Here is a 14,694-nt window from a genome sequence, read left to right as displayed (position 1 = left end):
TCAATTGCCCTCCTAATACCATACCTCTCCATCACCCTCCTCCTGGCCCACCACCTGACCATAGAAAAGCAGGCTCGCTTCTTCCTGATTGATCAAATACATTTCAGAAAAGTAATTTGAATGGAGAAACATTCTTCACATGAACTCCTGTATTGGTGTTGACACAATTTATATATGCTCTTTTAGCTCTATGGCTTCTTTTCAGGTTGAACTGACCTCTGGATATCACCTAGTCCAACCCCCATACTAAGGCAGGGTGAGCTAGACCAGCTTTCTCAGCATCTGCTCTAGGTAGGCTTGCAATGTCATAGAATCATAGAAACAGAGAATCATTTAGGATGGAAAAGACCTCAAGGATCATCAAATCCAACTGTTACCTCAGGACGGCCAATTTCATCACTAAATCCTGTCCCCAAGCACTGCATTTATATATTTCTGACACACCTCCAGGGCTGGTGATTCCACCGCCTCCATGAGCAGCCTGTTCCAAAGCTTGACCACCCTTGCAGTGAAGATGTTTTGCCTCATGCCCAATGTAAACCTCTCCTGGTGTAACTTGAGGCGGTTTCCTCTTGTCCTGTCTCTTGTTATCTGGGAGAAGAGACCTATCCCCACCCATCTACAACCTCCTTTCAGGTATTTCTAGAGAGCAGTAAAATCCCCATGAGCGTCCTTTTCTCCACACTAAAGAACCCAAGTCTTCTCAGCTGCTCATCAACATACCAGGGCTCCAGACCCTTCACCAGCTTTGTTGCTCTTCTCTGGCCATACTCCAGCACCTCAGAGTTTCTCTTGAAGTAAGGAGCCCAAGACGGAAACATGGTGCTCGAGGTTTGGCTTCAGCAGTGCCGAGTACAGGGGATCGATCACTGCCCTGGTCCTGCTGGCCACACTGTTTCTGATACAAGCCAGGATGCTATTGGCCTTCTTGGCCACCCCGGCACACTGATGGCTCATGCTCAACCATCTGTCAACCTGCACCCTCAGGGTACTTCCCCACCAGGCTTCCTTCCAGCCACTCTCCCCAAGCCTGTAGCGTTGTGTGGGGTTGTTGTGACCCAAGTGCAGAACTGGCACTTCTCCTGGTTGAACTTCATACAATTGGACTCACTCAAACAGCCCAACCTGTGCAGATCCCTCTGCAGAACCTCCCTGCCCTCAAGGAGATCAGCCCTCCCACCCAACCTGATGTCGTAGGCAACCTTACTGAGGGTGCACTCAATCCCCCTGGCTGCATCATTGATAAAGTTCTGAAACAGGACTGGCCCCAACACTGAGCCCTGGGGAACACCACTCCTTATGGGCCATCGTCACCTGGATGTCACTCCATTTACTCCCCCTCTTGGGGCTTGGATGTACATCCAGCTCAAACCCAGCATAGAGAACACCCAGCCAAGCCATGAGCAGCCAGATTCTCCAGCAGAATGCTGTGGGAGATGGAGCAAAAAGGCTTTTGTAACGTCCAGGTAGACAGCATCCACAGCCTTTCCTTCATCCACTGGGCACGTCATCTTGTAACAAAAGAAGATCGGTTTCATCAAGTAGGACCTTCCTTTCATAAACCCATGCTGTCTGGTCCTGACCTCCTGGTTTCCCTGCACCTGCTGCTTGTTGGTGCTCAGGATGATCAGCTCCACAACCTTCCCTGTCACTAAGATAAGGTGGACAGGCCTGTAGTTATCCTCCTTTCTGCCTGTCTTGTAGGTGAGCACAACTTGACTAACCTTCAGTCTTCATGGACCTCCCCAGTTAGCCAGCACTGTGGAAAGAAATCGCTATGGTGATGCAATAGAGAAATAGACCAATAATTTTCACAGGGTTCCTGGATCACAGGATGTCCATTGACAAGGACACAATCAAAAGCACCTTGTCCTTCCTGGACATCAACTACAGCTGAACCACATGTCCTCTGTGGCTGCAGAGACATCACAGCAGCAATGTGCGGCGAATGAAGAGACGGGACGCAGCTTGATGCAAGCAACTGTCAATTTATTGTACAGAAGCACGAGTTTATATACACTTTCAGAAGCTGCGCGTTTTAAACAGATTGGTTCTTGAAGCTAAGCATTGCAGACTAGGCAATCCCCGATTGGTGGTTAACTGCCATCAATTAACCGCAAGGTGTTACCTTTCCTTGGCGCCATCCTTGGCGCCATCCGTCTCCCACTCCCCTGTGCTCTGTAAACATGTCTCATCATGTTAATTGTTGTCCAGACAAGCTCGAGCACATTCCCCTCAGCTAACTGATTGCCACGCATGGTCCTAGTTTCCAGCCCGCTCCTGCATCTCCCCCTTCCTGTTGCACAAAAGGAACCTTTGAAACCGAACGAGTAAAAACAAGGTATAAGTAATAGAACAAATAAAAAAGCAACTAAGACATCTTATCAGTGTCAAAATAACCCACTGTCTCTGTTCCGTACAATTTTACAATTTCCCCTTTTTGTTTTTGAACAGCTAGTACCAGGCTTGCCATGTTCTGCAGGGCCCTTGCAAACATGACAGCAACCAAGGCAATAGCAAACAAACAATACTGCCAATTGAGTGAATGGATGCCAAAAAGGCTGACATTTTCAAAGATTTTCATAACATGTTGCTGCAATGGGGCGCCTAAAATCCACGCAGCACATACCATCAAAATCCTCACAGCCATGTCCTTGAACCAACAACAAAAAGCAGTGGCAATTTTGACTCACATGCTTAACTGCCTACCAAACAAAGTGATTTAACTCTTTAATGCTTTCCCTGCTGTTACTCTGGATAAGAGAAGAACCGCTGCGACACGTTCCCATCATAGCCTCCTACTACATTAGCATCTACAGAAAGACAATTATCGACATTCAAAGTGTAAACAATATCATCTTCTTTTGGATTAACATTATACATAGGTGGAAGGGCACACCAAACAAGAACTGGTTCAGTCAAAAAGTTCGAAACATAGCGTGCCTTCTCTGAACATACCTCTGGGGTCATTCCCTTCATTCCCTCTCTTCTTTATGCAAAGAGAAAGACTTTTACCATAACAGAGAATCCCCTATTTACATCTCTGAGCCCGGACACAAACCGCAGCTGTATGCTCCACCAGGCTCAGGGCAGGAATCATTCATGCCGTTACATAGCTATATATCTCTACAAGCATGCAGACACCTATTAAACACTAGATAACCATGTTTATCTTTCCTATTCTCCTTCACAATACCTAGCTGTTCTCTCATCTCTTGTTAGGTCAAATATTCTCCAGCTTCCTCTCGTATCTCTCTCTTCAGACATTCTCTATCCTCTTTTTTGCTTGTTAATTGCGACGAGGCAAAGGTTGTGTGTAGCTGGGTGACCATGACCTGCTTTATGTTACAATCAACTAAACACTGAATACAGGAAAAAAAAGGCATGGGAGACATAAGGCAAACATCAATAAGGTGGTTAAAGATAATTATAATAAATCCTGTAATACTTTTGAGTCATGGCCCAAAGTTTCCCAGCCGTGAGAAGAGACCAAAGGCATCCCGCCCCTGGCTCTGTTGCAGATCTTTGTTTTAAGGCTTTTGAGTTTTGTATACTTTTGTAAATTAATTCACAGTGGTCACTCAGATTCACGTAACACATCCTATCAAAGCCTTCACACTTGTGTCCCTGTGCTAATAATAAAAATCAATAGCAACTCGGTTCTGTAGCAACATATGATGGACAGAATCAACATCTGTTAATAAGCCAGAAAAAAAAGAACAGTATTTGTAGTATTACTTTGTTTAGCAAGCTAGCAGCCTAATTTACTAAGCAAGTTAAGAGTGTGTACTATTCTTACAGAAGAGATTAGAGAAGCAAAAATGTATTATGCTGCATTCCAGAACTCAGCCTGAGAATTACAGTCTGCTGTGAGTTCTGCTTTACAATCATTTGAAACATGTTGGGGTTGCGATTGTGAAAGTTGCCCATTTACAATTTTCATTGACACTATCACAGCTAGTTGTTTTAAGAGCAACCCTTGAGCTTCCTGATGTTCGACTTGTTGCACAATATTCTGAAGCCAATCAATCAAGTTAGTATTAAAGTTAGTGACTCTCTAGGACCCTGCAAGACTGTGGCAAGACTCCCGCATCCGGACTGCCTTAATAGCCATCTCATTCAGTTGCAAACAGTTGTCCCTGGGATACCTTGCCTGAGTCACAGAATCGGCACAGTTATTTTCTCCAGCCAACGGCTCATAGTTAACAGCAATTCCCCGATTAAGGTTTTCAGTCAAGGCCACTACACATAGCTCACAAAAATCAGATAACCACATCATAAACTGTATCAGTTAGTACCATACAAAGCAATGACTTCCAATCATGCAGTGTGAGTGTATAAGGCTCTGCCATCACTTCAAGAAGGGACACAGCAAATGTATTATGAATCCTCCCTTCCCGCTTGCATTCCTGCCACCAGTCCCGCAGACCCCCTTTCACCCTCCCCAAAAATATAATCAATGCATCAGGAGAGACAAGGGGGTGGGGGAAAGGTCTGGCTCCTTTTCCAGATCTATAGGACCTGGATCAAAAGGTTTATCAGTGTCAATAAAATCATTGTCCCGAGTTGTCCTGTTCCCTGTGCTTGGTCCTGTGTTGTGAGGGTCGCTGCAATCAGTGACAGAAGCTTTGGGGGCAGAGGTGTGGACGGAATCGCCATCGCTGACCGTGTCTTGAGAAGAGTCGCGCTGTCCGTGGAATTTACAGCTTCCTCTGGTTTAGCACCATTAGTAGAATTAGTCCACACTTGGCAAAGAGTAGTCAGAATTTGCCACCAAGATGTTAAGTGTATTCCCGACACGGAGTTCCCCTCCGCGGCAGCATCATACAATTTTCTACTGACCACTTTCATTTCTTTCGAAGTCTCTAAAGTTTCTTGACTGCTCGCCTGTCTCAATGAGTACAGGTTTCTAAAGCTTCTTAAAACTTCTTCAAATATTTAAAATCTCTAAAGTTTCTTGGCTGCTCACCTGTCTCGATGAATACAGGTGTTATCCTCGGGGTTTAGGTTGTCCGCCTGGTCCAGACAGCAAGACGATCGTACAGCCAAGCCGTCTCCTCCGGAACACAGCCCTCTTCCACGAGCTGTCTTTTTTATCGACCAGTTCCGTCCTTATTCTTCTAAGGCTTCGGAACGCCACCATAGGGGTCACCATTTGAGGAGACTGAAGCACGGACTCCCGGATCTGACTAGAAGACCCTTTATGAATCCATATACGTCTCTTTCTGGGGACAAAGCCTGATTCCCCATTACGGATTTCCCACAGCTCACCTCTCAACTCCGGAGGGATTTCTGGCCGGCTCCTGCTTCCTTTCAGCAGATCGTTCAAAGTTCTGTGGGATTCGCTGCATGTCGCTCAGTTAGGCGATTCGAGAGCCCTTCACGTCAGATCCTTAAACGCATCACGTCGGGGTCACCAATTTGCGGCGAATGAAGAGACGGGACGCAGCTTGATGCAAGCAAATGTCAATTTATTGTACAGAAGCACGAGTTTATATACACTTTCAGAAGCTGCGCGTTTTAAACAGATTGGTTCTTGAAGCTAAGCATTGCAGACTAGGCAATCCCTGATTGGTGGTTAACTGCCATCAATTAACCGCAAGGTGTTACCTTTCCTTGGCGCCATCCTTGGCGCCATCCGTCTCCCACTCCCCTGTGCTCTGTAAACATGTCTCATCATGTTAATTGTTGTCCAGACAAGCTCGAGCACATTCCCCTCAGCTAACTGATTGCCACGCATGGTCCTAGTTTCCAGCCCGCTCCTGCAGCGATGCCCTCTCCTGCCAGCACTGCACAGTCCAGCCCTGCATCTCTCTGGCCCCAAGGACAGCATGGATTGCTCTCATTAGGGACATCTCATTTCACCTTTACAGTGACCTCTGTCCACCACCCCCGCATTCTCTGCTGTAAAAAACTTTGCTTTCCTCAGACCCTGGACACTTGTTACCCATTATTACTGGTTTTGTGACATATCTGATCTTGGCCGTGATGACACAGCTGTGGTCCAGCGCACCTCTGCTGTGAAATAACCTAAATCAGGGAGAGGAATGGGAAAAAGTCTTATTTAAGCAGCGTGAGGAAGCCTTGGGATCAATAACCTCACATCCTATTGGGGAATTTAGAGATGCTGTGGGTTTACATGGCAAGGGTTTGGTGGTGCTCACGGTGTTTGTAGGTCTGGGAAAGGTGAGAAGAGATCAAGCGCTGACTCCATGGCAATAAATCCACTTTCATTTGACTCCAAAACGGACCAGCCCCTGCCCAAATCTGATCCAATGACCAATTCTAGTGGCACCTCTGTGATAAACCTAAGGCAGAAAGGACCAAACACAAAGGGAGAGGGGTGAGAATTATGTGAGAGAACAACCCTATAGACATCAAGGTGAGTGAAGAAGGGGGGGTTCAGTGAGACAGAGGCTTGGATCCCACCAAGACAGAGGTTTGGTGGGACCCTGCAAGCCAGTGGTCAAGTAACCACCCGCTAACAGTCACAGGACGGCGCAGTGACAATGCTCCTTTAAGTGTCTGCAGGTTCTTTGCATCAGAATTCTAGCACATCTGCCAGAAGATGCGACTGGAGATGCGACTGCCGGCACCACTGTGTCTGTTTCTGCAAGCCCCCGTGGTGGCAGCGCTGCTCCCACAAGAGCAATGGGTTGCCCTGCCAGTGAGCAGCTGGTGGGGTGCAGGCCTGGGACAGCCCTGGCGTGCCCCTTCATCTGAAATGTTCAATCTTTTCTCTATCCATGGTTCTATCTATGGAGCTCATCCATCCATCCTGCAGCTGGGACTGCATCACCCTCAGCGCCTGAACCCAGTGGGGATGGTCTGGCATTGGGCACCGCTGGCACCCACAAAATGGGGGGTAGGGGTGTCTGGTACCACAGTGGGTGTGCTGGCAGCTGGGGACCGAGTCTGGCTGGAGAAAGGGCGCAGCAGGGACCCCATCAGGTCCAACAAGTGCTGAGTCCAGCCCCTGGGGAGGAACAAGCCCAGGCCCCGGCACAGGCGGGGGCCACCTTGCTGGAAAGCAGCTTGGCAAAGAAGGTCCTGCTGGGCTCCTCAACGAGCTGCCTGCTGGGCAGGGGATCTGTGCCCCTTGCAAAGGGGGGATCCGCTATGTATTGAGACCCCACGGTGAATCCGTGCACCACAAATAGGAAGGCATGTTATCCCCAGGTTGGCATTTCAAATGCCTAACAAATGGGGTATGGCCTTGGTCCCTTGAACGTTTCTCGTCCAAACCAGATAACAGAGTTGAAACACGGGAAATAAATCCCCTAGCTCATCCGAATACTCCCCTCAGGAATTGTTCATGAACAATTTGATGTGAGTCGTGAAATAGAACCACGGTATACCCCAGAAGCGCGAAGCCTTATTCCAGGCACGTGTTCTTGTTGGGGTTTTCTGGCACCAGGGTTTAAACCTGGAGATCCCACCTGTTATGAAGAAACTACCAGTCAAGGAAACACATTGCAATATGCAGTTTTGCTTACCCACAAAACAAAATGGAATTTTGTGTGGGAAGGGAAAACAAACAAGCTACAACCCATCAGCACGCTCCACCGGTCAATATCCAGCCCCTCAGGGTCCGTTCTGGGCATGTTCAGATGGGAAGATGTACTTTGCACTAACTACTTCCTAAAAATGATTTACATATGCATAAGGCACTTGCCTATGTCCCTTTGCTCCTGGGGGGTCTTTAATGGGGTCTTTGGAGAGCGCTGGTGGTCAACAACTTGGTGAACTTCAGATGAACTTCCCTGGGGCACCTGCACTCTACTTGTTGTTACAGAACTTCATTTCTTCTCTGTGCTCTATGCTTTGGAAGGCAACGCTCCGCTACCCCACTTCCCTTGGCTGCTGTTATAGCGCAGCTGCCTCAGAAGGCTTGCCAGCCCTTGGTGAGCTAATTCAGTAGGTGGAGTTAATCACTGCTGTAGCTGCAGCCTCTCCTAGTGATTCTTTATAACTTCATCCCATCAGCGAGGAGAAGCGCCCAGCTCTGCCGCTGAAGGGCAGAGCCCCAGCAGGGCCCCAGCCCAGCCCAGGCTGCGCCTGCCCAGCTCAACATGGCTGCTGGGAGGCTGAGGGTGGGCAATGGCAGCTCCCAGCATGCCACGGGAACAACATGGCTGCCCTGCAGCACCGGGCCTACAGCTCCCAGCATGCCCTGGGAACAACATGGCCATGGGGCTGTCCCCGGCCTACAGCTCCCAGCATGCCCCGGGGCACGCCTTCTCCCAGCAGCCTCCCCAGGCAAGAGAGGGGAAACACCAGCCGTCCCCAGGGGCAGGGGTCAACAAAAGCCACCCAAGCGAGTTGGTGGCCAAACTGGATGCCTCAGGGTCAGGGTTTGTCTCGGCGGGTAGATGACATTCCTTGGCAGCGGACCTGTCAGAGCCCAGGTGCTTTGCTCCACGAGTCTCACGTGCACAGCCCTGTAGCTGAGAAGAGTGGCAAAGAAACCCTGCGCAATGGACGGTGCCAGCCACAGCTGTGCACGGGCAGCTTCCAGCCCTGGGCAGGAGTTTCCTCCTCTGGCTGTGCGGCGCAGGGAAGAGGTGGGAGCTGTGCCGGCGGCCAAACAGCCCTTCGCCAGCAGCACGTGGGGAAGCCCAGCGGCAGCCGCCTGCTGGCTGCAGGGGAGGTGGTGGCTGCGTGGCCACCGTGTGTCCCCGTGCAGCCCCGTGTCACAAAGGGGCAGTGATGCGACACCCACCCGGAACTTGTGACCTCACCTGGCCAGGGCTGGACATCCTGAGCAGCGGGCCAGTCGGGCCGAGCTGCCCGGTGGGATAACTCCTTCTTGAGCTACTTGCGTGGCTACCTCTCTCTAAACATTTCTCCTTTCCTGCTGACCCCTCCTCACCTTCCACCCTCTTTCAAAGGTAAGTTGGCTTTGACTTTTGGCACAGATCCTACAGGAGGTAGATCGGGAATAAAAGTGGAGGCCGCTCTCTGCCTCCCAACCTCTAGGCTGAGCTCTTCCACCCTTCTAGGCTGGCCAGACAGGCGCTATGGGGAGCGTTCCTCTTGGCTAATTCCTATGTCTTTCCCATCGCCTAGGCTAGGAAAGTAGGGAGGGGGCAGCCCGAGGCGTTGGGCTCAGCGTAGCCTGACCCGAAGCCCACCTTGACTGGTGGGTCAGGAAGGGAAACCGGAAACACGGCCCAGCAATGGCAACCGTTAAAGGAGCGGCCAAAAGGCGGTCACTCCTGCAGACAGGGTGGGCAAATGTGGGCTGGAGAGCCAGAGGGCTCTGCTGCCAACAGTCGCTACAGGCAGTTCAAACGACCACTGGAACACGTTTGATGGTGACTGCTGGCCTCTGGGTTTTTTGGTGCTTGAATGATTTTCTTGAGCTCCGCTTCTTTCATTGCAACCAGGTGACGGGATTGGAGCTGATCTTCTTTTTCTGGACTGCGTCCGGACATCCTTTGTCAGCCAAAGCTTCCCGCTGCGCTGCTGAGAGGAGCGATGGCCGCAATGGGGAACAACTCCTGTGAGTAACGGTTTCACCAGCAGCCTTGGCCTTGGTGAATCCCCAAATGCAGTGGGCACGGCTGGTGTTCCATCCCGCAACGTTGCTGTAGGGACAACCTCAAGGGAATTCTGGGGCTTTTCCTGAGAGCAAGCAGGCCTACCCAGGGTTTTTGTGCAACAAAACCATCATTTCCCTGCAGTCGTTGCCGAGGGAATGGCTCCACCACAAAGGATCCTCTTTCCCCCGGAGAAGATTTGCATGGGCTGGCAGCAAAGGCAGAGAGCTGGAGCAGGCCTCTACAACCTGGGCAACACGTGCTTCCTCAACTCCGTGCTGCAGTGCCTGACGTACACCCCACCTCTGGCCAACTACCTGCTCTCTTGTGAGCACAGCGACTCCTGTGAGTACTTTCTGGAAGATCTCCTTGTCAGTCTGTTGGGCACTTCCCAAGGACCCCCAGAACCTGCCGCTGGATGTAGGAGAAAAGCAGCCCTTCTTTCTCAGCCACCGCCAAGGGGGTGCTCTTGGAACACTCAAGCCTACAAGCCGCTTGGCCTATCGAGGCGTGTTTGCTGTCACAAAGACGCCTCTTTCTAGTGCTGCCCGTCGTTCCCTATTCCTACATATAACCTACATATTTGCTGGTTGCACAGAAAACTTCTGTCAGCGAGGCATCCCTCTCAAGCATGTTTTCTGTGTACTGAGATGTCGTGGGCTTGCTGGGCCATTGGCACCTGGGGACGACTAGGAGACTGTCCTAGCAGAACTCCAAGGTCTCCATGAGGTTTCCCATCACAACGGCTCTTTGACTAACCTGACCAGCTTGCTTCCTTCCCTCCCTCCTTCCCTCCCTTCCTCTTCAGGTCAGCAGGAAGGCTTCTGCATGATGTGCATCATGGAAGCGCACGTTAACGATGCCTTGTCCACCTCAGCCTGTGCCATCCAGCCCAGGGCCGCCATCAATGCCCTCTCACGTAAGTCATCTCAGCTGCTTTGACGTGCTATCCTCTGTTGGTAGGGGACTGAAGTACTACCTTCCTCTTGATTAGGAATAGGAGGGCATTTCACGCTTGGCATGCAGGAAGACGCCCACGACTTCTTACGCTGTACTGTCACTGCCATGCAGACAGCTTGTCTGGCTGGAAGCAGCGCGTAAGCACAAGCAAACGACCTTTCAATGTTGCCCAGCGTTTTGGCCTCCTTGACGTACCCCATCAAGGAAAGCCTATGCCCAGGGCTTTCAGGCACAGGAAAACTCTTGGAGGAGATAACTCTCTGCCTTACCATTTCCTTCCAGCTGGGACATCTCTTCTCAATATACTACCATCGTCCATCAAATATTTGGGGGCTTCCTGAGGTCCAGAGGTATGTTTCCACAACTGTTGCTCTCCTTACACTTGCCTGTGCCCTGCTGTGTGTCTGTGAGAGACAGCTGAGCGTGGGGCTGGCTCGCGTAGGGATGAAGAGCATAAACGGGCACGGTCAATCGACTTTGCCTGTCGCTGATCATTTCCGTTTGCCTTCCAGTCACGTGCTGCAGCTGCAAAGCAGTTTCCGATTCCTACGAGGCCTTCCTGGATGTGCCTTTGGATATCGAAGTAAGAGGGTTTCTCACTGGGCTTCAAGTCGTCCCAAGCTCCTTGTGGCTTCCCAGAATCTGCGCGGCTGGCTTTGAAAAGTGCACTGTGAACACAGGAGAGCTGTGGGGGTGGTGGGAAGTGGTATGGGTGGTGTCTTCCTGCAACGGCCGCGGCAGTGGACTCCTTGTAGATGCCGGCTTTGAAGCTGGACAAGCACGCATTATCCTCTCTGCACCCCTGAGGGACTCTCAGCCACCTTCTCTTTGCCCTCCCTCAACACCCATCTGGCTCCCAGGCTGATGGCTCGTGTTGTTTTCATTCCTGATGACCCTGCACACCATCGGTATCTGAACTGAGCGGTGGCACGGTGAGGTAGCTCTTAATAGTGCCGGCCGGGAATCTCTGGGAAGGGAGGGAAATGTTCGGCATCATACCCTCTTTCTGCCTCCCTCTGGCCAAGGTTTGCAGGGTCACAGTGGATCTCCTCAGCGGCAGCTCCCTGGATCTTGTGGGCAACTCCTCCTGAGTGCTTGGGCGAGGGCATTTCCCCCAGCTCAGAGCTCTCCTTTCTCACCCCTCCAGGCAGCCTCATCTGTCACCGCAGCTCTGGAGGACTTTGTCAAACCCGAGCAGCTGGCTGGTGAGAACAGCTTTCGATGTGACAGGTAAGAGGATGACTAACACCAGGTTAAGACTTGTAGCTGTGTGGAGATGCTGCGTGTCATCGAGCCTCAGGAGGTTCGATGCACAATCAGGAGGCACAGCTTTTCTTTCTTACAGGCCTAATGGTTCTGAAGAGTCTTGAAATGGCGTGAGGACGTGTGAGGTGGAAAAGGTTGTCTGGCCGCCGTGGGGCAAGCTAGGGTGCATTTCAGCGCTTTTCTCTCTGCTTGCTTTCAAGCTGTGGCAAGAAGGTTACCGCCCTCAAGAGGTTTACAATCGAGCGCGCGCCCAGGGTTCTCACGCTGTGCCTGAAACGCTTTGATTTCTCCGGCAAGAAGATCGGCAAGGTGTGTACGCAATTGGAGGGCCACTTTCTTTCTCGTCGTGGAGCAGGAGATTGCCTAAAGCAGCACGCTCTGTCACAAGCTGTTCAGGTGGAGCTTTTGGTGTTCCCTTCTGGGGAGAGGAGAGCTCCTGTGGCAAGGCAAGCACATGCTCTGCTGCGACAGAGCTGCTCTGGCCGAGAGCAGTTTCCTGCCACCCAAGGCGTCACCTGCTGCTTCAGGGACAAGCGAGTGTTGATGAGCCCCAGAGATGTATTTCTACACAGCTGGGCCCCGGTCTTGCCAGGCTCTTTCACGTCGTATGCCAGGATCCCTTATGAGCCCTCTTGGTCTCTCCACAGTTTGTGCAGTATCCCCAGTACTTGGATCTCCAGCCATACATGTCTCAGGGAGCTGCAGAACCGCCCCTCTACACCTTATACGCTGTCCTGGTGCACAGCGGTGGCAGCTCCTTGGCAGGACACTATTTCTGCTACACAAAGGTAAAGAGCCACTTCCTTCATCTCGGGGACTGTGTGTGCTGGGGAAGGCAAACTTTGGCGGCGCTCTTTCTGGCAGCCAAGGTTCTGGGGGAGAAGGTCTCCTGACCAGCTGGATGGGATTTGCGTTGGCGGACTCTTGCTTGTGTAGTTTTCTGCCTGTGTCGTTCGGGAGAAACCATGCAGTTCATCTCCCCATGTCCTTGCCTTTCTTTGACAGGCCAGCAATGGACTCTGGTACGAGATGGATGATACGTCTGTGGCTTGCTGTGACCGCAACACAGCTCTCGGGCAGCAAGCCTACTTACTGTTTTATATCAGGTAACAGCCAGGACTAACAGGTGTTCAGAACACGTTTCCTTTTCAGGGTTTTGCTATTTCTCTTCTGATCCTCCTGAGTTGTTCCGTCCCAGGAGGCAATTACTACCCGCACCACTCAGGGCTGTCGAACGTGACCTACCTGCCGCCAGTCCTTCCCTTCCCTTGCTGGGCTTTAGGCTGCTGCCCCCATGTAAACCGCTATTTGTCTGCTCTCTGTAGGTGGCTGATAGAGAGCAGAGTCCCTAAAGGGGCCTACAGGGAAGAGCGGGGGGGGGGGAGGAGGACAGGACTCCTGCTCAGGGAGCGTAGTGATAGGGTGAGGGCCATTAGTTTTCAACTTAAGGAACGTAAATTTAGATTTAATGTTAGGAAGAATTACTTTATGGCAGGGGTGGGGTGACCGTGGAAGTGGTTGCCCAGAGAAGCTGTGGATGCCCCCTCCCTGGAAGTGTTCCAGGCGAGCTTGGACAGGGCTTTGAGCAAGTCGGTCTAGTGGAAGGTGTCCCTGCCTGTGGCAAGGGACATGACCTAAATGATCGCCAAGGTCCCTTCCAACGCAAACTGTTCTGTGATTTTACGATTCCACGAAATGGAGGCCATAGCGGGTATGAAGAGGAGGTCTTGCTGTGACAGGGGCAGAGTTGGTGGGAAGACCCCAAGTGAAGTCCCCATTTGTAGCCTGACATGTCTTCTCTCTGCCATACAAACCGCTCCGAGTCGATGAGTGAAGCCCAGTGGAGGTTGCAAGAGCAGCCCTAAGTGGACATCACTCTTTTTTCTTATTTTCCCCAGATGCTCTGATGGGAAATCTAGTCAACAGGCATCAATGTCACCAGCACCATCATATGCCCGCTCCTTCTTCGGTCAGCAGCAGGGCGGCAGGCAGCAGGCAGACCCTGTGGGACCACGGGATCAGCCAGATTGCACTAAGGTAACTCTGGGGAGGTGGGTCAGGGCAGCAGATGGACAGCGGGTTTCTTTCGGGGGTCTTGGCATTGCTCTCCTTGCCCCCACACACTGCAGCTTTCTTCAGAGCCACCACGCTGCTCCGTCTCAAAGCATCGCCCCTAGATCCAACCTACTTGTGTGCCTTTGGCCCCTCTGCCTTTGCAGCCCTCCAGGAGGGCCTCTGGGAGGTCTTTAGTTGTCGCCTCAGAGAGCTCTGGAGGTTTCCCACTGCTCCATCCCCTTCAGGAGGAGAGGACAGGACCTTTTCACAGCTCTCTTGGCAGGATATGGCGACGGGCATGGAGGACTCTGCAGAGGACAGCAGCTCCTGGCCAGGCGGGCTCAGCATCACCTCCCATGTGGACACGCCCTTGCATCACTCCTGCGTCTGTAGGAGGCTGGAGTCCTGCACTAGAGCTGCATGCCCACACTGCCATCCACCATCTGACCACGTGCTGCACACTGCGCGAGAAGACAGCCACCAAGAGGAGCACCGATTCAGCCCTTCTTCCCGCTGCCAGAAGAATGGGTCCAGGAAGAGAAAGCGGAGCAGATCCCCGCAGCGCAGAAATGATCTCCACAGCTGCTTCGTGGAAACCACAGACTGCAAGCGCTCCACAGGGAGGAGGACGACACCTAGTCCTCCAAGTTGTCACCACACTCCCAGGGATAACACAGCTCCAGGGCCCTCCAAACGCAGCTCCCAGTATACTCCCGCACCCAGGGCTGCTCCCAGGGAGCAAACCCTGCCAATGCAGAGAGCGCGGAGCAGATCCCTGTGGCACCGCTATGATCTCCACAGGCAGTTCACAGAGTACCACCCCTCAGCAGCGGGGATGAGAACTGGTCCTCCAACACAGGACTGTGCTCCC

The sequence above is a fragment of the Falco naumanni genome (assembly GCF_017639655.2).
Source record: "Falco naumanni isolate bFalNau1 chromosome 23 unlocalized genomic scaffold, bFalNau1.pat SUPER_23_unloc_2, whole genome shotgun sequence".
NCBI classification, from domain to species: Eukaryota; Metazoa; Chordata; class Aves; order Falconiformes; family Falconidae; genus Falco; species Falco naumanni.
Note: the sequence above shows the minus strand (reverse complement) of the source record.